The 25,016-nt window shown below is 42.3% G+C and overlaps 1 protein-coding gene and 1 long non-coding RNA gene across 2 annotated transcripts in view; one reads left to right on the forward strand and one right to left on the reverse strand.

Annotated features, from left to right (window-relative positions):
- The window catches only part of smyd3 (SET and MYND domain containing 3), a 674,587-nt gene that overhangs the window by 38,613 nt on the left and 610,958 nt on the right, over positions 1–25,016 (forward strand). The window lies entirely within an intron of this gene.
- Positions 2,058–11,804, reverse strand: LOC125484098. Its single transcript, XR_007262947.1, has 3 exons — positions 11,570–11,804; positions 8,974–9,033; positions 2,058–2,157 (listed from the first exon to the last, which is right to left on the reverse strand). It is a non-coding gene; the product is annotated as an uncharacterized LOC125484098 (long non-coding RNA).

Genomic DNA, 25,016 nt, shown 5'->3' on the forward strand with positions numbered 1-25,016 from the left:
TTCAGAACCCCCTTCCCCTCCCCCTTTTCTGATGAAGGGTCTAGGCCTGAAACGTCAGCCTCTCTGCTCCTATGATGCTGCTTGGCCTGCTGTGTTCATCCAGCCCTGCACCTTGTTGTCTCGGATTCTCCAGCATCTGCAGTTCCTACTATCTCTGTTAGTTTGATATGTCAGTTTGGATCCAAAATAACCAGTAACACCTTTGTTTGTGGATAGTTTATTTAATGCCCGTTCTTAGATATTTTGTAATCAACCTGTTCAGAGAGACATTATTACATACCTCTGGAGCAGGTGGGTCTTGAACCTGAGTCTCCTGTCTCAGAGTTAGGGAAACTACCACTGTACCACAACAGCCCTTATTTTTTCAGGCTTTTTCCAGGCTTTTTTTTTTAAACAACTTGTTCAGCCATGCTATTCACTCTTACTATCTCATACCTCTGGAGCAGATGGGACTTGAGCGAGAACTTCTGGCCCAAGTCAATCTCCTATGGATAATTTTCCAAATCAACCTGTTCAGAGATATTATGACACATTGCTGGAGCAAGTGGGACTTGAACCTGATCTTCCTGCTCCATAGGTACACTACCACTACGCCACAAGAGCCCCTTTTACTCACTTGTACTTTTTTCAACCTGCTCAGTGATGTTATTGCACACCCCTGGAACAAGTGGAACCTAAACCTAGGGATGCTGCTACTGTGCCAAAAAGGCCCTTTCTTCTACTCACTCTTACATATTTTTCTTGAATCAACCTGTTCGGAGAGGTTAGTACACATCTCTGGAGCAGCTAAGACTTGAACCTAGACCTCTTGGCCCAGGGGCAGGGGCGCTACTACTGCGCCACGAAAGGGCCCCTCTGCTCAGTCTTGCAGCTCCTCCACACACACATTCCACTTGTTCATCCCATATATCTACCTAATCTGTCAATCAATTAACTCCAATCACCCGCTTAACTTACTATATTATCACAGCGATGTGTAGCTTAGGTGGGTTATAGGGTTGAAGGAGGATGGGTCGGGGTGGGATGCTCCGAGGGTCAGTGTGGACTGGTTGGGCTGAAGGGCCTGTTTCCACACTGTAGGGATTCTATGATCTATGAGATAGATGTTTACAACAAAATCCCTTGCTGATAGTTTACCTAATTTGATATTGGTTGAGGCACAGTTGTTTGCCAATTTTTCCCTTAGAATTGTGAAATTGTCGGTTCATGTAACATTTCAGAGACTTTGGCAAAAACATCCAGGTCGAAGTGGTGCAGTCATGAGTGACCTTGTCTGTCACCTCACGTGGATGTCAAAATATCCTAAGGCACTGTTTTTATAGAAGAGCTGGGGAGTTATTGCCAGTATCCTTGTCGATATTTGTCCCTCAATCGACACCACAGAAACGGATTATCTGTTTCTTATTCCATTGCTATTTCTGGCAGTTTGCAGAGTCCAAATTAGCTGTTGTTATTTATGCATTGCAATGGTGACTACACGACAGAAAATACTTAATTCACTGCACAGAGCTTTGGGAGTCTGGTTGTAAAAAGATTCAATATGAATGGAAGTCATTTTAAGTTGATAATTCAAAAATGATTGGGTATGAAATGCTTTGATAAGCCCTGAGGTTCTTTAAGGCATTTTCAGAAATTAACAGATTCCTACTGAAACAACTGAAGAATTGCCAATATTTTATATTCCAGGTAGGAATGGCAATGAGATGCTGCAATATCGTAGGGGTTGGTGATTTTATTGGTTACTGTGTGGGTCAGAATAGTTTTCAGAGTACATGTTCAAATCCTGCTCTGATTGACATAAACTTGTGGCAGGAGACAGGCAAGGCCCGTGTTTAGTATTGAGCGCTGCTGCTAATGCTATCTAAACAATTATCTCTAAAAGAGATGCGTCTACGATCCCTTTCGGACTATGCTGCGATAAAGGTGTTTGATATATTGTCGTTTGGTAATTTGCATCTTAAAAAAGAGGAAATAATAGGTTTTAGTTTCAGTTTTGTGAAGGTAATTTTATTTTTTTAAGAAAAGGTCAACGTCATTTGGAGAAACAAAGTAAACATGCTATTTGCAAGAAAGCACAGCACGTGTTTCAGTCAAATGCCTCGCAGGGGTGACTGAGCTGTGAATTGATCTTCAGTTGAAGTGTTGAACTCTCATGACCTGGAGAGAAAACAGACCAAAGATCACTTTTTTTTTTAAGTTTAGTTCAGTGGATGTATTTCTCCCTGGAAGAAGGGTTTTAGTTTGTGAAGTGCCAAGCTACGCAAGTTTGTTTAGAAGTTTCAAGCTGTCAGAACTGAAAAGGGGCTTAGGCCATTGGAGCCGGAAAGAAGTCTCTCAACCATGAAAACTGCAGTGTGCTTGTTGAGCAAGAATTTAGATTTTAAAATGGGAGTGGTATTGAATTTCTGGAAGGAATGTCGTTGGGGTAGAAAGATTTTCTCAGCAAAAAGAACAAAAAGCAACTTTTTTAAACTGCTTAATATGTATATAGTTTTCTGTTTTCCTTTTGTACAATCAACCTTTGTTCTTTGATTAAAGACGGCTGACTGCCTCGTGAATATGTTCAGAGATGAACCACCAAGTGACCAGCTTCAAAAGTTAAACTTATGATCTATCAAATAAGGTTTCACTATGGGATCTGACTTGTCAAGTATCAGCTGGGAACGTAACACATGGCATCAAATACTCCTTTCTGATTTAAAGGGTATTATCTTTTCAGACATGGGTTTGGAGCTGCTAATGCTTTCCATTCTTTTCCCCCTCTTTCAGTATGCCCCTCTCCTATCCCTACTTCCAGAACACTGTTTCTGTTGGTTGTGTCTGATGTTATGCGGCAATGAGAGTAAATAATGTTGCAAAGTAGTTTACATTATACCAATGTTTTTCTGGCTCCAAATACAGATGGTTAGTCATACTGACAAATGGGTGGAATGTGATGTGACAATATCTTTAGGACCACCTCATGATATAAGTGTATTCAAGTACAGCTGCTAGTAAGAGCTCAGGGTACTATTGCTGGAAAAAATTTCTTCTTCCTCAAACGTCTCTGCAAGTCTCTTGAATTCTGAATCACTTACTGCTTCTGTACCTCTGTACTGTTTACTGGAGATTTCCAACATATTTGTTCTAATCAATTGGTGGTTTTCACTTTTTTGTTTCTTTATGGACATAATTAATGATTTCCAGTCTTTGGCAATATAAAATTCACCGCACGTCTCTTGCACATTTTTAAACTTAAACCTCAGTGGTTGCGGACTTGAGAAATCTTCCTGCCAAATCGCAGTTTTAAATTGAGCGTGTCCCAATCATATCACAATCTTTGCATTCTTTTAAACACCTTTCTCTGTTCGACTCTGCACTCAATCTTTGAAATTGCCTTTGTTGCCTTAGTTGTACCCTAAACCCTACCGGGTCCAGTGACTTCAGTACAAATAATGTTCTGGCCCTAGCCCTGCCTACTGGAGCAAAAACAGAAGTTGCTGAAAAAGCTCAGCAGGTCTGGCAGCATCTGTGAGGAAAAAATCCGTTAACGTTTCGGGTCCGGTGACCCTTCCTCAGAGCTGCCTACTGTAGCCTTGTCTTGCGGACCATACTTGTTTTGAAGACGAGAATATTCCTTTTCCCTTTCATCCTTCTCAGTCTGGCCTTGTGTGCCTTTTCCTTTGTTTTTCCCCTTTGCCCATTTGGGGTTTTTAACTTGCTCTGTTCTATGCTACTCTCCCAGATCCTCCTGCTCTAAGGATTCAGTCACTTCCCTGTGTACCTAGTTTTCACTCTATTCTGAAGCAGTTATTTTTTCCAGCGCCTCTTGCCACCTGTGGAGTGAAGGTTTTCTTCTGGAGTGCTACTTTTCTCCTGACACTGTAAGGTGTGCTGACTGCTTTTGCCTTTGTTTCTGCTGCTCACTGCCAGTGCCTCCTTTTTAAAGTGGTAGCTGCCTTAAAACAGTAAACTCTCACTTGTTCTCTGAAAATATTTCTGTGGGTTAACAACTGGATTTTTTACACTGTTATCTTGAGGTATTTATGCAATGATCCTCTCTGCTGATCACCATATTATGTTGCAGTGGCTAGCTCTGGTGGCTTACAGTTACCATATCTTCCTTTTATACTCTTTTCGAATGAACGATAGCAGTTTGGACAGCCCTGGTGTGGCACTACAACAAAACCATCAAAAGATTGGAAATGTATCAAAACTAAATGGAGTAGACCCAGCCCCTGCTGAGCTCACCTATCCCAAAAGGAACCTTCCTTTCCATGCTGTGTCTAAGGGTGTCTCCAATGGATAAGCCACTTGAGTTTTGCTTAAGAAGTCTTGCACAACAAAATTGTCATTTATTGTGTGATGACAATGAGTGATATTGACTAGTTCGGCACAATTTACAAAGACTGTTTGGAGTCCGAGGCAAGATTTCTGTCTTCGTTTGGACCTTGCACTAGACTGTTCCTTCTCAACCTGAAGACTGTGAGATGTCATCAGACTGGGTGGAGCTTAAAGCAGCTTCACCATTAACTTTTATACAACTGAGCAGGAAAACTGAATCCGCAGAGTACTGTTCTGTCTTATGGCATTGAATTGGTATACTTTTCTTTTGTCTAGATTGGTATCTTTACATCGTCTAGGCACTTTGTACTTAACTATGGTGTGATATTTGAGCAACAGTAGACCATCCCTGGTCTGTTTCTGCTCTCCATCAAAGTGGTCAGTGTGACTTTTGGAAAAAGTTTCAAGTTGCAGAGGAAGGGAATTTCCACCTTTCAAAATTTTTGGGAGGTCCCAAACCACTTGGCAGTCAGTGAAGTTCTTTGGAAGTTTCATCGCTGCAGAAGTTTAGAAAAATACAACAGTTAATTTGCACATTACAAATTCCCGCAGTTGGTTGAGAGATAAATGGTAAGTTGATCGGTTAATGGGCAAATATTGGCCAGGTCCTCAGTGAGGCATGCTCCACACCTATGTGGGAGACCATATTGGACCTTAATTTAATCTGAAAGGTGGCATGTCAGAATTTTGCACTCCTCTTTATAGTGGACTGGTCTGTTCCTGGCTTGAACCCACATACTTCAGTTTCAGTGGTGAGAGAGCCAGAGGGGACATGGGTGAGTTTTGTGTGACTGTATAAAAGATCCCATTTTGCACCACTGGTGGAAATATGTACCGTGTACCAAGATTCTTTTGAGCAGCGTCTTCCAAATCTGAGGACCTCTAACATCTAGAAGGACTGGGAACCAGAAACATGAGAACACCACTTGTAAGATCCCCCTCCAAGCCATATCGCGTTCTGACTCTGAAGCTTAACAATGTTCTTTCACAGTCACTGGGTCAAAATCCTGGAACACTCAGTACCGGGGGTGCCCCTACACCATCTGCAGTGAGTAAAGAAGGTGACACACCAGACCTTGGTTAATTCCTTTCATGGGATGTGGGTATTGCTAGCTAGGCTAGCATTGGTTGCCCCCATGCCCAACTGCTCTTGAAGATCATTTAGTTTGGGCTCCTTGATACTGCACTCGGTCTGCTTTGAGGCTAAGGAGATTCACTCTTCCCCTCACCGCCCTATCAAGGACAATAAATACTGACCTTGCCAGCAATGCTCACATCCCATGAAAGAATTAATAAAGAAAGGTGCTGGTGTGTCACCTTGAATCATTCCAGAGTCCATAGTGGAAGGCATGCTTTGGCGGAAACCTACATTGTTTTGCCTGAACTTGATACTATATGAACGTAGCTTTTTGGTTCATTTTGTCAAGGTGGGCTTTTGATAGCTGGACCTCCCCAGGGCTCATGTAAAAAGTGTAACAGTTATATTTTCTTTTGAGAGGACTTTGTTTCAAAAGATATTCCACCTCAGTTTCCAAAATCTGTAAACTAAAATCAGGCCAGGAGTAGAGCAAAATTGCAATCTTGTCATCTATGCAATTGGCATCTGTCCATTTGAAATTTTTATCATCAGTGCTTTAGGCTGTTGGGGAGATAAGAAAATATTGAAAGCGTTTAAACCCACTCCTTAAATTAAAACTTGAAGATGGATCAAGAATTGTTCCAAGGAAAATGACCCTTGCATTTGTTGTTCATTAGCTATCCTAGGCACAGCTTTCCTACAGTATTTCACTCATTGGAAATATTTAAAATGGAATATTGCTTTGGAAATGCAGTCCAAAAATAACAATTTAAGAATTCAGTTACAGCTTTTTCATTGAGGAATGTAACTCCATTTACTTTGATGCAGTGCTCACCACAACCTCTGTTTCATAAAAGCCCTCTTGTCAACTTTTATCATGTTGAGGATTTCATCTGGTTCTTGTAAACCATAAATTGACCAGAACATAATCTGATGGAGGGGATGTTTTTTTAAAGGCTTAAGCCCAATGCAATCTGCTCCAGTCTTGTAAAAATTCATAAGATATGTGCTTTTTTTTTAATGCTGCATTGAATTGAACGATAGCAAATGCTTCACTACTCCTGTGTTTAAAATAGTCACTGTTCTTGGACTGGCCACTGTCAGGGTTCATGCCTGTTGGATTTACATCTGAAATATTCTCTTCAGTCAATGCTTGATAAATTAGGCAATCAATGCGCACCGAGAAACGATAACAGATGAGCTGGTGTTCTGAATGTTGGTTATCAGAATGTAACCACTTTTGTAACCAAAAGTTCTGATCGTTGCCGCAATTGTTTTTTCACCAATCATCTCTTTTCTTGCTGCTTTCTCTGTTTAGGCTCATGATTTTGAATAGCTCTTTCAATGAGTGTGCACAGAGAGATTGAGAAAGGAATTCTGCCTCTCTCCTTATGGATAGAAGTATTTCAGAAGCATGATGGATCGAGGCAGTAGGCAGGGCGAAACTGTTCCTGCTAATGTGTTCAAGAACCAAAAGGACACCAGTTTTTGGTGAATGGCAAAGGAAGCATTGGGGGGGAGGGGGGTGTGGTTTGGGCGGCAGTGTTGGGTAAGCTGTTGAACTATTTATTTTTGCACAGCATATGGTTGTGATCTGGAACACTGGCCGAGAGGGTGGTGGAGGCAGGACCAGACGTGGCCTTCAAAAGGGAATTGGATAAAGAGCTGAAGGGAAGTTTGTAGGGCAATGGGGGAAGGAGGAAGAAGGGGTTGGGACTCATTCCTCTTGCAGAGAGCTGGTGCAGACATCATGGGCTGAATGGCCTCATTTGTGCTGTAACCATTCTATGATTTATGTAAAGTTACAATTTTTTGTCTTTATCTCTGGTCTCCTCACTTTTTCTCACTTCCTGCATTGTTAACAACAAGAAGTTGATGGGTCTGCAAGCTCGTGATAGTAATCAATCTCAGAGACATTTTGCTTGTCAGCAACTCTGTGATTGGCTCACAAGTGGTTGAGCAGCTTCAAGCTGCTGTTATGACCCACTGGGGATAGTGTGCATAAATCGAGGCCTGGACCAAATCTTTAAAATTTATTTAAACTACCAATAGTACCCATATTTACCTGATTTGGATTCAAATGAAAGGAAGACTTGGAATGACGTTATCTCTGCAAACTGTCAGACACCTCGAACAGCTTTACAGAGTATTTTTTTGAAATGTGGTTGCTGTTGTAATGTAGGATATGCAGCACTAAATATGCTCACAGCAAGCTCCCACAAACAGCAATATGATCATGACCAGATGATCTATTTTTATCGAGTTGTTGAATGATAATTATTCATTGGGGTACCTTCCCCTTCTTTAAATTGATATTGTGGGATCTTTTCTGCGAGCTGAGAGGGCAACAGCTGCCTGAGTTTAACATTTCAGTAAAAATTCACCATCTCTGGCAGTGCAACACCTTGTCACTACTGCATTGGAATGTCCTGCTGCAACTTTAAAGATATGTTTTCTTGTCCTGAAATCCTGGCATTGGACTTGAACTGGAGTCCTTGTGACTTCAATGTGAAAGTGCTGCCAGAGCTGATACTTCAAGAGAGATCTGGATTTTTGCTGTCCTTTTGATGTCCTTTGTTTCCAAACATCTCTCGTGAACAAGCTGGCTCGCAGTTTAAGCTTACGCCCCATTGCTCAGGCCTCACCACACTAAAAGATATCATTTCCAAGAATTGTGAGCTTTTGTCGATTGAAATGGTTAGCATTGTTCCTATAATATTCTTGTGTTTAATAAGGATCAAGTTTCAGCCCAAGTGTTTGATCACTTGAATAGGAAAATGTAATGTGTAGCTTGAAGTGCAAAATTACTTAGCTTTGTAATTGGAGTTCTGCCATCATTGATCAAGAAATGAAACTTTTGAAAAGGAGTGACAGTTTTATTTAAGGGTGTGAAGGATGTGAATCATCTCAAAGTGAATCATTTATGTGAATGTATGCTATAAACAGGTCTGCCCTGTCGACTTGAGTCTGTACAACTGTTTGGCTCAATACCATTTAATAATGCATGGCAGTTCCTTCCAAGACCTGTGGGCAGAATTGCTTCTGGATCTATCTTGATAATCCTTTTGTTTATATTTCCTGTTGAGCTGGTTGCAACTGTTGATGGCCATGACTGGGTTACCTCTTGATGTGATGCAGTAGGTTACTCCATCCTACTGCATCAAGACCAGCCCAAGCTGTGAGGTATGCACCATCTCCAAGTTTCCATCCGAGCCACTCTGCATCCAGATTTGAAACTATATCATTATTCCTTCTGTGCTGATCGGTAAAAATCTTGGAATTCTCTCCCTAATAATGGGTGTGTGTGTGTGTACCTCCCCTGCAGTTTGCCTCCACTTGAGGGTAATTAGTGAAGGACACAAAATGCTGGCCCATCCAGAGAGACCCACATCCCATGAATGAAAATAAAATGTTTTTGGACTTTTCTAATCTTAGATTTAGTGCTTTTGAGAGCTTTTTGACCATAAACACTACATTCACCTGATGTCTTGCCGGTGTTCTTTTGGCATGATGCCAAGTGATTTATTTTTTAGATTATAAAATTACATCAGATTTGGCCTGTAGATCCTTACCTTTACTCTCCGATCTCTCTCTCCTTGGATTATGTCTTGGCACAAATTTCAGTTGATCACCTTGAGCAAAAGAATGCAGTCATTTGAAATCTTGGTCATCAAATTTCAAAGTCCATTTGTTCAGCTATAGACTTGACTTTACTATGCATTGGTCATAGAGTAATACAGCATTGAAACGGGCTCTTGGGCCCAGACCGGTCCATGCTGACCATGGTGCCAACTCAGCTAGTTTCAATTGCCTGCATTTGGTCCATATCCCTCTAAACCCTTCCCATCCATGTACCTAGCCAAATGTTTTTTTTAAATGTTGCTATTGTACCTGCCTCAACCACTTTCTCTCGCAGCCCATTCCATATATGCACCACTTTCTGCATGAAAATGTTGCCCCTCAAGTTCTCCTTAAATCTTTCCCCTCTCACCTTAAACCTATGCCCTCTAGTTTCCAATTCCCCATCCCTGGGAAAAAGACTATACGCATTCATCCTATCTATGCCCCTAATTATTTTATACACCTCAAGGAGGTCACCCCTCCTTCTCCTACATTCCAAGGAATAAAATCCTACCCTGGCCAACCTCTCCCAATAACTCAGGGCTATTAGTCCTGGCAACATTCTCGTAAATCTTGTTTGCACACTTTCTAGTTTAACTTTGTCTTTCCTATAACAGGATGACCAAAACTGTACACAATATTCCAAGTGTGGTATCACCAACAACTCGGACAACTGTAACATAATGTCCCAACTCCTATACTCAATGCCTTGACTGATGAAGGCCAGCAAGCTAAATGCCTTCTTCACCACCCTGTCTACCTGTGACGCCACTTTGAATGAACTAAGTACTTGCACCCCTAGGTCCCTCCGTTTCACAACACTCCTTGGGACCTTACTATTTACTGTGTAAGTCCAACCTTGGTTTGACGTAGATACAACAGTGTAGAGCTGGAGGAACACTGCAGGCCAGGCAGCATCAGAGGAGCAGGAAAGTTGATGTTTCGGGTTGGGACTGTTCTACTAATTTTTCATTTTTAGTAAAATACTTATTCGTTAACAGTGTATTTTTCTGGTTGTGTATGAGCAAAGTATTGCTGTGAATTTTAAAACCCTTCAATGATCTGTATTTTGAGGTAGACATGTCAATGCAGTCACATTTCAGAGAATATACTCTTCACAAAGGACATCAAAGACAGTGGCTGTGAAGAGTCAACAACAAGCAAGTCTTAACACACTGGACTCTAAATGTATCAGTTGACAACCCATCAAAATCAGGCATATGGAGACAACAGCAAGACCCCATACTTTTGCCTGTATTGAATATTTCAGGAAAGTCTGGAATGCATAATAACACCCCTCCAAATCCCAAAGATTCTCCCAGGAGTTTGCTTTGTGCATTGCATCCATCTTTTGCCCTCCCAATATTTGGTGTGATTCCTTTTTGACTGTTATGGAAGGAGTCTTCTTATCAAGAACTAAAAATAAGGAATTGATTCCTTGTTTCCAAGGAAACCTTATCAAATTCTTATGTTGCAGTTTAAACATGCTAATAACTTTTAGCTGAAAAATGCTTCATCCTGTTTGAAACATTGGAAAGTTATCATTGGAATTCAAAGGCCACTGAGCACCAGTTGCTATAGATATTATGTGAAACTCTACTTCTTGCTGCTTAATTGCATTGCATTGCATTGCATCACTCGATCTAGCTCCTGGTTGACTAGACATCGCTACGTGCAGCTTAATGTCCTGAATGTCCAAGTTCCAGGTTTCAACCTCATGCACAAAATCTGGGCAACTCTCATCTGCTTAAGGATGGGCTAGTGAAGATGTGGCCACTTTCTCCTCCAGCTGGAACACGAGAGACAATAATGCCCACAGACAGAATGTCGGCCCTGAGAGAACATTCCTGGTGATATTACAGCCATTCACATTGCATCAGCTAAAGCCATTGAATGGATTGTTAACCTCGACATAAAGCCAACACTGGAAATGAATTAAAGAAGAATTGAACCACTGGGAACGAAGTTCCTATTTCATTGCACCACTTGTTTTCCACCTTGTTGAGGTACACCCGTGTGCCATTTGCTCTCATTCAATATATTGCAGTGGGATCTTTTGCGTCTGCCTGTGGAGGTGTCTCACTGGGAGAGAGCGCTCTTCGTCACATGGTGCATTGAAATGTCAGATTGATTTGTGCCCTCTGATTTTAAGATGGGAATGCTACCACTGACTCCTAATATAAATATGCGCCCACTGTATTTAAAAAAAATCAAGATTTTTGATCCAAAGTCTGCAAACGCCAAAGCTTGCAGTTTCAAGAAAGGAATGATTTTCTGTTCTTCATATACGTCTAATGTGAGTCTAATTCTGTCCGTTTATTATCAAACTGCTTGCTTCTTACTGACGACTGACTGAAATTCTGACTCTTCCTTGCATAAATTTCACTTCCATTTAATTACTCCTACCCTCAGCTGAAGTGCAAAAAAATGACTAGAAAACTCTCAATTGTGTTTAAAATCATAAGTGAGCCAAAGCTCATTAAGTGACTGTCATCGATTGGCTTTGATGTCCTTTTACATTTGGGTTGAAGAATCCAAGCAACCTACCTAAAACTTATGATCCCAGGTGACGGCAACATCCTCCTTGCTGAGAGATTATGTGGTTAATCTTTGTCAGATTTTGAAACTGCAACTAATTCATCAAACCTCAATCAAAAGCAATAGCTGTGCCAACTGTACAGTGACGAGTGTTGAAATGTGTTTTCTTTTCTTGGGGATGTCAAAAATAGCATCATCTTTTCATGCAGCGTTTGAAATGATTTGCTGTCCTGTGCCTTGCCAGTTGCTGAAATGCTGTGAAAGAAGTGGTGCAGATGATGATGGAGTTAACGTGTCTGCTTGCTTTTGTGTCACTTCCGGTCCTCGGTTGACTCAGTGCATACTTGGATTAAACAGGAGAACAGCCTGTATAAAAGGATTGATGCATCGTGCAATTTGTCATTAAGTTTTAGGGGAACAAATGCTGTTTTTGCTTTCACTTGCAAAGCATTGAGACTCACTTTTTGACATTCCGAGATCAACTAAAAGGACTTCTCTTGCCCATTGTGAATGAAGATCATCCCTTTGTATTACAGCCTGAGATGCCATAATCCTCGAATATTGAGACTCCTATTAAAATGACTGAGGGCTGCTATCTATTAGGAAACCATGACTATGGCCCAGGCTAGTCTGCCTCAAATTTACATTACTTTATTTTTGTTCTTTCACTGGATATGGACATTTACAAGCAAGGCCAGTATTTATTGTCTATCTCCCAATTGTATTGGAGAAGGTGGGTGTGAGCTTCCATCTTGAGCCATTGCAATCCATCTGGTATGACTTCCCTGCAGCAGTCTGGTACAACTGAGTGGCTTACTTCGCTATTTTAGAGGGCCAGTTACCAGTCAATCACATTGCCGTGAGTCTGGAATCAGATGTAGATCAGTCTATGTAAAGGTGACAGATTTCCATTTGTAAAGGATATTAGTGAGCCAGATATGTACTAGACACCAAAGGCAGTCTGGGCTGCAAGACTTTGATCTGATTTGCTACAGCAGACCTTTCCCGATCTGTAGAGCAGGCTTATAACTGAGACTGGCGATTAGCGCAAGGCATGACGGGATACTTGCCAAGAGGAATGATGCGTGTTATCCTGGTATATCTGGGACGGGTAACGTTTTAAAAGGATGTTTCGGTTCAGTACCATTTCAAGGACTTTTAGACTGTTTATTATAAAAATGCCCTTTCAGAGTGTTTGGCAAAAGTTTGCTTTACTTGGAGGGTTGTTGGAGTGCAGAAGGTTTTTTTTCACAAGGAGTGGTTGAGGCAAAGACCACAGTCATTGAAGGAACGATTTAAACATGTATCTGAAGTGCATCATGATGATATCGAGGCCTGAGGTGCAAACAGCTGACGCTGTTACTTCAGGACTGCTCTGATTAAGCTGAATGGCCCGTTGACCTACTTTGTTGTCTAAACATAAATGAGACTCTTCGTTCTGTAAAGGGTTTTGGTAGAGTTATTAAAGACAGTCTTTGTTTCTCTAGTGGTAGGTAGGTTGATAACCGGAGGACACAGGTTTGAGGGAGATAGTAGGAACTGCAGATGCTGGAGAATCCGAGACAACAAGGTGCAGGGCTGGATGAACACAGCAGGCCAAGCAGCATCATCATAGGAGCAGAGAGGCTGCCAAGCAGCATCATAGGAGCAGAGAGGCTTCAAGCAGCATCATAGGAGCAGAGAGGCTCCAAGCAGCATCATAGGAGCAGAGAGGCTCCAAGCAGCATCATAGGATGATGCTGCTTGGCCTGCTGTGTTCATCCAGCCCTGCACCTTGTTGTCACAGGTTTGAGGGAGTTGGCACAAGAACTAAAAGGAAGATGATAACTTTCTTTCGATGGCAGATTGTCATGATCTGGAATGCATCACCCGAAAAGATGTTGTGAGCTAAGGAAAATATTTCCAGGGCTATGGGAAAAAGGGCAGAGAGTTAGGATTAACTCTTTATTTCTCTTTATTCTTGTGGAGGTTCAACTTTACTGAGCCAAAGATCTGCTCCACAGGAATGGTCATTGAAAAATTTTTCCTGAAAAAAAATTCACTGAAGCAGCACCATAATTCCAAATAACTGGATATGAAACAATTTTCAACAACTGTACCAGAACTAGCCTATCGTTTGTTATCTTGGAAGTTTAAAGATTTGTGGGAAAGAATTGCTGCTGTCTTTTGTTCTGACTTACTGTGTTTCACACTTCTTCAGTTACGTTGCCATTGAGATTGGGACACAAAGCCGAGAGCAGGGTCTCTACCAGTGGGGATGAGGTCAGTTCTTCTTTGTAGGTCATGCAAGTGTGTCCTACACCTATGTTAAAGTTGTTTGTTAGCTGCAGGGTTCCTGTTTCTTTTAAAGGAAGGATGAATTTGGGACTGCAGAATCAGATGGAACATTACGCTGAGCCAGACCATTTGGCCCATCTAGTTTGCGCTGGTTGTGAATGCTGCACACAGGCTGCCTCTTATTCTGCTTCCAACTCTGCCAATATATTCTTTACCTCTCTAGTGTTTATCTTGGTGAATTTATTGTATTTATAGCCATTGCCTAGTGACAGTTTCGCAGGTGGCAACACCTTGTCCACATTTACCTTTTAACAAGTTCACTTCATAACCCCCATGGTCAGCCATGGATCAAGAAATCAGCCCACCACCACCTCTTCAGATGTGATAAATGCTGGACTGGCCAGCATGCCCACACCCTGAGACAGGTTTGAAAGCATTTCTTTTTCTTCTGGGGTCAGGAGCTCCATCTTATGCAATCTTTCTCGACAGTTACAACCTCAATTTTTGTATCATTTTTGTGACTATTTTCTGTATTTTCTCTGGTGCCTCTATATAATTCTTGTTGTCTTGTTCGCTGCACATTCTTCCCCTACATTCCACCCCCCCCCCCCACCCCCGCCACCTCTGCCAAATAAAATTGCTCTGCTTGTATTAATCCTGAATAAATACAGTGACAGAACCAGACTGCAACTACATGCAGATGTCTCTGTTCAGCATGCAAGCTCGTTAAAACAGCAACCTAGCCAAGGGCATTGCCAGTGTGAAATTGGAATTATCTTCATTTTTCACTTGGTAGAGGAGAAGTAACTTTAATCCTGCACCCTAACAGTGCCAATTAAAGAGGACTTTATTTTTAGCCTCCGGAATTTGAGTTGTGGAGAATTTCACCCGAGTGCTCCTGAGTAGTATGATGTTTTACACTTGCTGTTATTCAGAGAAGTTATTCTATAATTTGGAGCATATTTGTACAATCCTTCTGACCCACCTGTTATTCTCTTTGCGGTTGGCACTTTGCACATCCTGGGGTGCTCTATGCTGTCATTGTGCAACTTTAAATTTTATTAACTTTGGATGTACATGTAATGGAACTAAACTGTAAAAGAATTAAAATTGTTTTTCATCTCTTTAAAATGTCATTCATGGGAAGTGGGTGCTGTCCCTCCGAACAGGCTGCACAGCAAATGGAAAGAGGATGGAGTTGTGGAAGGTTGGGAGGCCGTGCTATTGCAGCAGTCCTGATGTTCTGACTAAATGAGAGGTGCACCCACTCTTATTGCCTGCTATACATGTGTAGGAAGGATTTGTGTGTTCATGACCAGCCTGTTTGGCCATGTTATGAATCATTATCGGCAGTCCCTCATAGGTGGGAATGACTGTCTTTCACCCTCAGCGAGAGTGCGTAGGAAACCTGCCTCCTGGTATCTCAGTGGCTTGCATGTAATTCCAGATGATCAGTGATGAAGCTGCCCCCTTCAATCTTGTAGTCTTGCATAACCTCATAAGCCACTCAGTTCTAGTAATTCTCGGAGTGTGTTGGTGGCTGTATGGACTGATGTGGTTACAACAAGCTCTGTTACACTTGGGCCAGGTGGTTGTCACGGGAAAAGGTGGGTGGGGCATTGCTGTGACAGTACGCTCCTTTCACTGTTTTCACCTGACTTCCTAAAGGCAAGTCTCGGTGCTTGATGCCTTCCCCATCTGCTCCTCCTCCACTTGGGACAGTCTTGAGCCAGTGATTTCCAGGTGTCCGTGCAAATGCTGCACTTTGCCAGTGAGGCCTTGAGGGTATCCCTGCAGTGTGCTGGTTCGGTCTGTCTGGAACTCACCTGCCATCTCGAAGCTGGGAGTAGGACACCTGCTTGGTGAGTGCTGTGTCAGTCGTGCAGATGTTATGAGTGTACCTTCGCTGACCAGCCAGTCGTGGGATGGGAATCGAACCTGGACCTTCCAGCTCAGTGGCAAGGGTACTATCTGTTGTGCCACACAACCACCACCTCATCTATTTATCATCTGCTTCGATGACGTCCATCCAAAGTGCTTGAAATTGCACAAGGAATGGCTATGTTCCTATCTGTAGCTTTCTCCCTTGTTTTATACATATATTGTATAGCGATATCATCACCAACCAGAGAGCACTATGGTGGATGTCTTTTTGATAAGAGAGGGTGAAAGGTTACTGAGGAAGGTGAGAATATGGACTAATTAGATTTTACTGAATGGTGGAGCCAATTTGAGGGGCTGCATGGCCAATTCTGTTTAATTTGCTTGTAGTCACTGTTGTAAAGTGGAAAATGCTGATTTATTCATGACATGCTTCTCCAAACAGAGTTATTGATCAGATAATCTGTCTTTTTCATGTTGTATGCTGAGGGGTAAGATTGCCAAGAACACTTGGGAGAAGCTCCCAAACAGAATAATAAAACCTTTGCTGCTGAAAACTTCACTTATGCCTCTGTTACCTCTAGTCTTGACTATTTCAATGCTGGCTGGTCTTCCACAATCCATCCCCATAAACTCATCTGGAATTCTTCAGTTTGTTTCTTAAGTTCCATTTCCCCTATCACCACCACGCTGACTGACCATCTAGTCAGCAACAGTTTTCGTTTTTGGAATTCTCATCTTCATTGTCAAAGGTCTCACTCTAACTGTCTCTTATCCCCTCTAGCCCACAACCCTCATTGATATATGGACTCTTCTAGTTCTGACCACTTGTGTATCCCTGTTTTAATTGCTTTGCTTTTGGGTAACTGGCTTTTCCGGTGCCTAGGCCCCAAACTCTGGACTTCCCTTCCAACTCTCCTTTCTTCTTTAATTTGCATTCCCCTTGAAAGCTCCTCCTTAAAACCTAACAGTCTGGGCCATCTCACTGAAAGCCTCCTGTGATTTGATGACATTTTCTGTTGTATAATGTGAAGAGAATTCTGAATGTTCATGTCCTTGTGATTGAGTGTTATTTTTTTCCTATCTCAGACCTAGATCTCGGGATTATAGATTATGATCCCAAGTTTCAGCCCCTCAGTATCTTCTGTTAGGGCAATGATGTAGTAGCGGTCCTGTCGTTGGTCCAATAATCCAGGCACTTGGATTAATGGCCTGGAGACAGACTTCAGGTCCCACCACAGCAGCTGGGGGATGGGGGGTGGGGGAGCGGTTTTCAATATAACTCATGAATAAATCTACGATAAAAAGCAAGTGAAACCCATCTATTTCTGGGAAGGAAACCTGCCTTCTGGTATCTGAGTGGCCTACATGTAATTCCAGAAGTTCAGTGATGAAGCTGACCCTTCAATCCACCCCCCACCTCCCTGAAGTGGCCTCGTAAGCCACTCAGTTCGAGTAACTCTCAGCTGAAACTTTGAAGAGGAATAAAGCCAAATGGACCACTCAGCATTGATAGAATGTTAAATAACTGTTGTTTCCTAGATCCTGTTTGGCTGAGGTGATAGCAATTGTAGAATTATCCAAGAAAGGACCAAGGCTTGTTTGGTCCATTGTTTCAGTGCTGGCTCTTTCTGCTGAGTCATGCGAGGCATTCCACTCCCTTAGGTAATCAATGTGAGTTGAGCAGGAGTAAGATAAGTGCTGGGGTGGGAGTTGAATGGGTTGTGATTTGATTATCAGGAAGCTCACCAGCGATCACCTTGTGGACCTTTTGGCAGTTTGTCGTCTCAAGATGCAGCATATTTCATTTCTAGGATCAGAGCTTTCTGAAAAACTGTTGAAAATCCTCCATGCTGTCAATCTTCAAAGCTGTATGAACCCCATTTGGTGACAGATCTAATTTGAGTTCTTTAACACTAGTTCTGAAATTATTAAAGTCAACAGGAGCAGATGGCAACAAATGCAATGCAGTGCAATTTTTAAAAAAATTGTGGGTACTGATAAATATTTATGAAGGATTGTTTTAGGACAGATCCCACAAAAAAAGCATGCAATGATTTTCAAATGCTGGCCACCCGATTTTATTTTAATATTTACAGAATGGTAGATGTTTTTGTGAAATAAAACACAATTGCTGATTTAACTACCTGAGAATTGTCATGTTTGGGCACTCCTATGGAAATCAAACATGGGAAACCAATAAAAACTGAAAGAACTGTGGATGCTGTAAATCAGCTGTAAATCCAAATCCCAGCCCCCTACCCCACACACCAGGCCCTGTTACCACATAAAAGCTTTTCTGATGAAGGGTCTAGGCCCGAAACGTCAGCCTCTCTGCTCCTATGATGCTGCTTGGCCTGCTGTGTTCATCCAGCCCTGCACCTTGTTGTCTCGGATTCTCCAGCATCTGCAGTTCCTACTATCCCTGTTACCACATAGCCTGCCATTACACACTACCTATTGTTAGCCACTAATAGTCCCCATTAACAACTATTCACCCTCCCAGCCTGATCGTTATCAACTCTGTCTGTCCAACTGCTCTTCTCTCTCTTTTAGGCTCGATCCTATCATTTACTCCCTATCCCATCCCCCTCCTCCTCCCCCTTTTTCTGCATATAAACTGACGTTTTCCCAGCCACCATCAGTTCCGAGGAAGGGTCACCGGACCCGAAACGTTAACTCTGTTTTTTCCTTCACAGATGCTGCCAGACCTGCTGAGCTTTTCCAGCAACTTTGTTTTTGTGCATGGGAAACCAATGTCAATATTCATACCAGAATCCTGTGATTTTTATTTATGACTGTAGTGCCATTTTAGTTTCTGGCATTGTCACCACCTATGCTTACCTGCAGAGGGCAGGAGGTCAGTTCCGGGACTATTTAATGAGGTATTCCTCAGCTAGCCTTTAATAATGTAAGGGGCAAGAGTACGGCAGGTGGCCCATCGAACCTGATTTGTTGTTTCGTTTGATTTGTGGCTGATCTTCTGCCTCCACTCCATTTTCCCACTCACTTCCCTACAGCCCTCGATTCCTGGGAGATGAAAGATCTATCACGCAGAGGGTGGTGCGTGTATGGCACGAGTTGCCAGAGGAAGAGGTGGAGGCTGGTACAATTACAACATTTAAAAGGCATCTGGATGGGTATATGAATCGGAAGGGTTTAGAGGGATATGGGCCAAATGCTGGCAAATGGGACTAGGTCAGATTGGGATAATTGGTTGGCATGGACGAGTTGAACTGAAGGGTCTGTTTCTGTGTTGTACAACAGTATGACTGTGACTGTAACCTGAAGTATGCACAAGGATGGGATCTCTACAGCCCTCTGGGGTAGGGAATTTGGAAGATTCCCACCCCTTCGATTGAAGAGGTATCTTTTAATCTTGGTCCTAAATGGTTCCCCAGCCAAAATACCTCTATCGACTGTGTCAAGCCCCTTCAGCATCTTGCACATTACAGTTTCATTTGCTGGAAACATTTGACAAATTACTCATTCTTTTAGCTGCGCAAGAGCTTTGTATTATTGTGGCTGGATGACCTACCAGGCACTGGCTGTTTCTTACAAGGGCTGGGCCATTACTGGCGAGCTCAGGGCCACAGTAGCAGCAGCAGGAAGGATTTACTGGGGGGTTGACCACAGAGAGAAGACTGCCACACACTGCTGGCTAGTTGTGTACAGGCCCTGAGTGAGGCTCTTGGAAATCCTGAGCAGCAGTATCAGCAGACTGTCACTGAGCATGTGTAGCCTTCTGTTTCACAGGCCTATTAGTCACAGCTGGTGAAGGATATGTTTAGTGAAGTGAACAAGTTTGGCCACGTTTCCCCCCCCGCCAACAAAAAAAAAAATTGCAGAGCAGAGCTGCCAAGGTTTATGTGGCTTTCAGGCTACAATCTGAATCTGTCATTGGTTGTCTACACTGGCATTGCCATGAGTGCCCTCTGCAATGCAACCTCTCTGCCTTAGTGATCCACAAAGGCTTCCATTCCTTTAATGTGCAGCCAGTGTGTAGGATAGCAACAATGTAATGTAGTGGGCTAGTGGTGTGCAAGAGGCACAAGATCCCCCTATGCCATCTACTGGAATTTAAGCTCAATTAAGTGGAAAATAATGCTAGTCTCAATATAGCTGCTCGGTCTGTCATTTAAAAGATGACTTGATTTGTTGGTGTTATGAAGTCAGAGTTGTTCAGCGCAGAAACAGACCGTTTGATCAAAACAGATATCCCAGTCTGACCTAGTCCCTGATGCCAGCATTTGGCCCTCTCCCTCTAAACCCTTCCTTTTCATGTATCCATCCAGATGTCTTATAAATATTGTGAATGCATCAGCTTCCATCACTTCTGGCAGCTCATTCCATGCACGCATCACCTTCTGAAAAAGTTACCCCTCGGGTCCTTATTTAATCTTTCCCCTCTCTCCTTAAACCTATGCTCCCTAGTTTTGGACTCCCTCAACCTAGGAAAAAGACCTTGGCTGTTTACCCTGTCTGTGTCCCGCATGATTTTATAAATCTCTATTAGGTCACCCCTCAGCCTCCGGTGCTACACTGTTGTGCCAGCCTATTCAGCCTCTCCCTTTCGCTCAAACCCTCCAGACTGGGCAGCATCTTTGCAAATCTTTTCCACATCCTTTTGAGTTTAACAACAGCTTTCCAATAGAAGGGTGACCAGAATTGTATGCAGTATTCTGAAAGTCGCCTCACTGATGTGTGTATGGCCACCAAATGATGTCCCAACTTGTACACTCAATGCACTGACCACTGAAGACAAGCACAGCAAATGCTGCCTTCACCCTGTCCACCTAAAACTCTACTTTCAAGGAAATATGCACCTGCACTGCTAGGTCTCTTTCTTTCACAACACTCCCTAGGGCCCCACCATTAACTGGAGAAGTCCTGCCCTGGTTTGCCCTACCAAAATGCAATGCCTCACATTTTATCTCTTCAGAGGATGGAATAATCTTCCTGATCTGGTCTTGCCTTCATGTGACTCCAGGCATACAGCAATGTGATTGTCTCTGAACTGCTGTCTGAAACGATCTAGCAAACCACTGTCGGGTCTGTGAGGGATGCTGTATAAATGCTGGCCTTGCCAGCAATGTTCACATCCTAAGATTGGCGGGGTGGGGGTGGGGGTGAGGGTGGGGGGGAGTGGGGTGGGCAGGGGGGCGGGTGGGGGTGGGGCGTGGGGCGAGGTGGGTGGGGTGGGGGTGTGGGGGGAGTGGAAAAAAAGACACAAGGTCAGTTCCTGCTTTCCTGCAGGTGAAATTGTGATAGTTCTCAACCCCAGCAGTGAATCTGTCCCACGACACGGGAAAATGTGCATCGTGCTCCAGCCACGATCTTAATTCACTGTAAATCATTAGTGTTTAGAAAATTCCTTTTGGTTTTTTGATATGAGCAATTAAGATTACGTTGCAGCCTGAAAACCATTACGGCTTTTGAAAGTGTAAACTTGTCATGTTTATATTTCTGGTGTTAGGGTTTTTAGTTTGAATTTGAGTAGCTACCAGTGTCCATTCTAAGCTGCAAAGTCGCACTCCAAGGCTCTGCACACAGTGATTGGTGTGCCGAACTGTTGCAGCATTGATTTAGGATTTAGAAATTGAGGTCCTTGCAGAAGAAAACAAAATTAGAGGGGTTGACTAGCTATGTACAATTTGTGCCTTATTTTTAACACACATTTTCTTCCTTTCATTGTATGATCTTGGTAACTTTAATATTAAAAAAAAAAACACCTTTCAGTTATTGGCTGTGAATTGTGCCAGAAGTTTTCAAATTTTTATCAAGATTTAACTTGACAAGAATTAAATAAAGCGAATGACACTACCTTGGCACCATATTTTGTAAACACGTATTTTAAAGCCTTAAGTTTCAATATGATGTTCTCCATTCTACTTGCAAGTGTTGTGAAGTTGGGTAGAGTACTTGTGCATTAAAAGGCAGGATATTAGAAGTTGTTTGTAAAAAATGATAGTGGGGAAGAGTACGTGGTCCCTTTAAGGTGTGATGTGCTTTTCTAAGCTTGGAGATTAAAATAAAATGTCTGCAAACAGCTGCAGATGCACAGACAGTTCTGAAATTGAAACATACGTATCAATTGGCTCTGTGGATGGCAACCTTAGGCTTGTTTTGATGTTAAAGCAACCAGCTTGAATATCAGCCAATTAATTTAGACCAGGCGCTAGATTCTAAAACCCAATTAAATTTTAAATCTGATGGTGTTGACAACCTAGGATAAATCCATTTTCAGAAAATTGACAGGTCAACAAGGGTATATAAGAAGAGGGTTTTTGAAAACAGCCATTGGATGAGTAAAACTTTGACTCCCTCAGAAATCTTTAAGCTTGCTGATTAAGCACCATCTAGAAGGTACCACAGCACACTTAGGTAGTATTCCTGACACAAGGAATTGGCAAAGGAAGAATTCCTGCCTGAAGGATAGCGGAAAAGGCACGGAACATTCCGGAAGACTCATCCTGACTGTAGTTTTGAGAGTCTAAGTTTTAATTTATTTTTCTTATTATTTTGGCTTATATAAGTGGGACTTGTATTTATTGGAACAGCATGCCATTAAAATTATGTTCTGTTCAGGAATAGTTTGTAGTTAAGGGGGAATGGTTCAATTTGTTAGGTCTGTTAATTTGTTCACTGTTAGATAAATCAATTGTTACTTGTTGCTTATAAAGAGAATATCAAGGATTTCTTTCATTTAACCTCTCCTTTATAACAGATTGGGAGGTAAAAGGCAGGTTTCCATTTTTCCCATTTCCTTTAGCAGATTATGAGGTGAGGCGAGCTTCTCTGGGTGTTTCGGTTTTAATTATCAGAGGGGTTCAACCTCTGCTCTGTGACACAAGAGGCCTCCTGTATGTGATCTTGAGGGTTCCTTCACTTCTGATACCAGTGCAAGGTGTGCCACAGCTCTGAAGAATTCACTTTGATTTACAATTGATGTTTAAGATTTCTTGGGTCCTTCTACTTTTAATCAGCTCAGTGAACTCTCTAATACTCCTTCAGTTCCTTGCAATTGTGGACTTCTCAGCTCAAGCATTGTCCTCGTTCCAAATCCAAAACATTCCTAGTTCCTTAGTCCTCTCCTTTTGATTAACAGCTGTTTGCAGATAATCTCTGCTCTTCCGAAATCTTTGCGGACTAAGACTTCATCTGCCTGTTTCTGACAGAAACCACCCAGGTGAAACCCAAAAGTGAAATAACTATTTCCTTGGAATCTATCCCCATGACAATGTGGAATGTCTGGGACAATTAAGTTTTTAAGACAAATCATCTCCCAGTCCTAAATCTTTCCCAGGTTTGGAAGCCACACGGATATTTTAAACCTGTTATTGAGATAGCTGGAGATCTTTTGTTTCCATCAAGAAGCCCAGAGCGCCAAAAACAAATTGCTAGAAAAGCTCAGCAGGATTGGCAGCATCTGTGGAGAGAAATCCGAGTTAACGTTTCAGGTCCAGTGACCCTTCCTCAGAATGCCAATTGTTTTGTTTCCAATACATTGCACTTTGGCCTTAGAAATCCAAAGGGTGGTTGCTTATTTTCTGAAGGAGGGTCTCTCGACCCAAAACATTAACTCTGATTTCTCCCCCTAGATGCTGCCAGATCTGCGAAGCTTTTCCAGCAATTTCTATTTTACTTCTGATTTACAGCATCTGCCGTTCTTTCAATTTTTGTTTATTTTCTAATTGCTTCTGATCTACTACCCAGCTTTCAAGCCATGTGTTTTCATTTATCTTAAATTTTTAATTCTCAAATTTAAGTTTCAAATGTATAACCCTGAAACGTATGAATCATAAAATTAAATAATTATAAAAACATGTTGACTCAATGTCACATTTGTGGATTTATGATCAATCTTGCTGTCAGTCAACATACTGACATTGCAACAAGGGAGTCCTGAAATGAGTGTCGATAAGGTAGAAATCTGATTCTGCACTGTGTGTTTTGCCTAATGAATCTTTGGCACCTGGGAGAAAATCACATCATTTCCAAAACCTGTTTTTAGTGTTGAATTTAATGGTGACTGAGTTTAACGGTGACAGTTATAGCTAAGTCAATTGCTGATAAATGAAGTGGCTGTGTGATGTTGATCAGAAAAATAGATTGTAAGTGACAGGCTGAGCAGTGAGACTCCTAACTATCACTGGGGAATGAAGTAGTCAAAATTTCTTAGCACTACTTTTTTCAGATGATTCCATCAGAAAGGCTGTGGCATTTGAGTTAATCAACCAGAGAGCGTTCAGTTGTAATCAGCCAAGAAATCAGTGTTATCCCTTAGGCTGGTAATCTCTCAGTTGTTTTGTCTCAATCTTCACTGAGGTAGCATTCTCAATTAATTTTTGCAGGAAGAGCCAATGGGCAGCACGATGGATCAGTGGTTAGCAGTGCTGCCTCACAGCGCCACGGACCCAGGTTTAATACCAGCTTCTGGCAACTGTCTATATGGAATCTGCATGTTCTCTCTGTATCTGTTTGGGTTTCCTCCAGTTGCTCCCATGGTCCAAAGATGTAACGTTAGGTGGATTACCCATAGTGTCCAGGGATGTGCAGGCTGCATGTGTTAGCCATAGGAAATGCATGGTTACGGGGACAGGTGCATCTTGGTGCGATGCTGTCCAGAAGGTCAGTGTACACTTGATGGGTCGAATGGCCTGCTTCCACATTGCAGGGATTCTGTGAAGTCAAGGATTTCAAAGGCTCTCCAGAGAAGTGAGAACAGACACTATCCTGGTGAAACATTTGTGTTTTTTTTTTGGAAAGTTTTGGGTCACATCTTGTGAACAGGCACCACTGAACTGCTTTTCCATTCTTTCCCCTCCACCCAGAGCACCCATGTTTTCTTTCCTGTTTGTGTCTATGTGTGTTGTTAAGTGGAGTTTAAGCACGTCTGAGTTTCAGCTGTTAGAGTTCATGCTGACGGCTCATAATTGTTCATCTGTAGCAAGAGTCTAGGTTTCTGCACTTAAACATATTATCCAATACAAATAGACTGTACCAGGTTTCTTCAGGAATGTTTTTTCTCTCGTCACCACTGAAATAACTCTGCAGAGACCAGTATCCCATCACCAAGCCACCCTTTATTCATACATGATTAGTACTTGACATTTGGTCTGGCTTCTTCAGAGCTGGCTCTGAGTGAGCAAAACCGCTGACACTCCTGTTTATGTTTGTCAGCCAGGGCTCCATGATTGGACCAGGTTAACAGCCTCAATCAGGGAACTCATTCTGTGAGGTCCACCTGGCTGACCTCATGACAATCATGACAGAAGATACTGCCACTATTAAATTG

This window comes from Rhincodon typus, chromosome 9 (assembly GCF_021869965.1).
Source record: "Rhincodon typus isolate 14 chromosome 9, sRhiTyp1.1, whole genome shotgun sequence".
Taxonomy (NCBI): Eukaryota; Metazoa; Chordata; class Chondrichthyes; order Orectolobiformes; family Rhincodontidae; genus Rhincodon; species Rhincodon typus.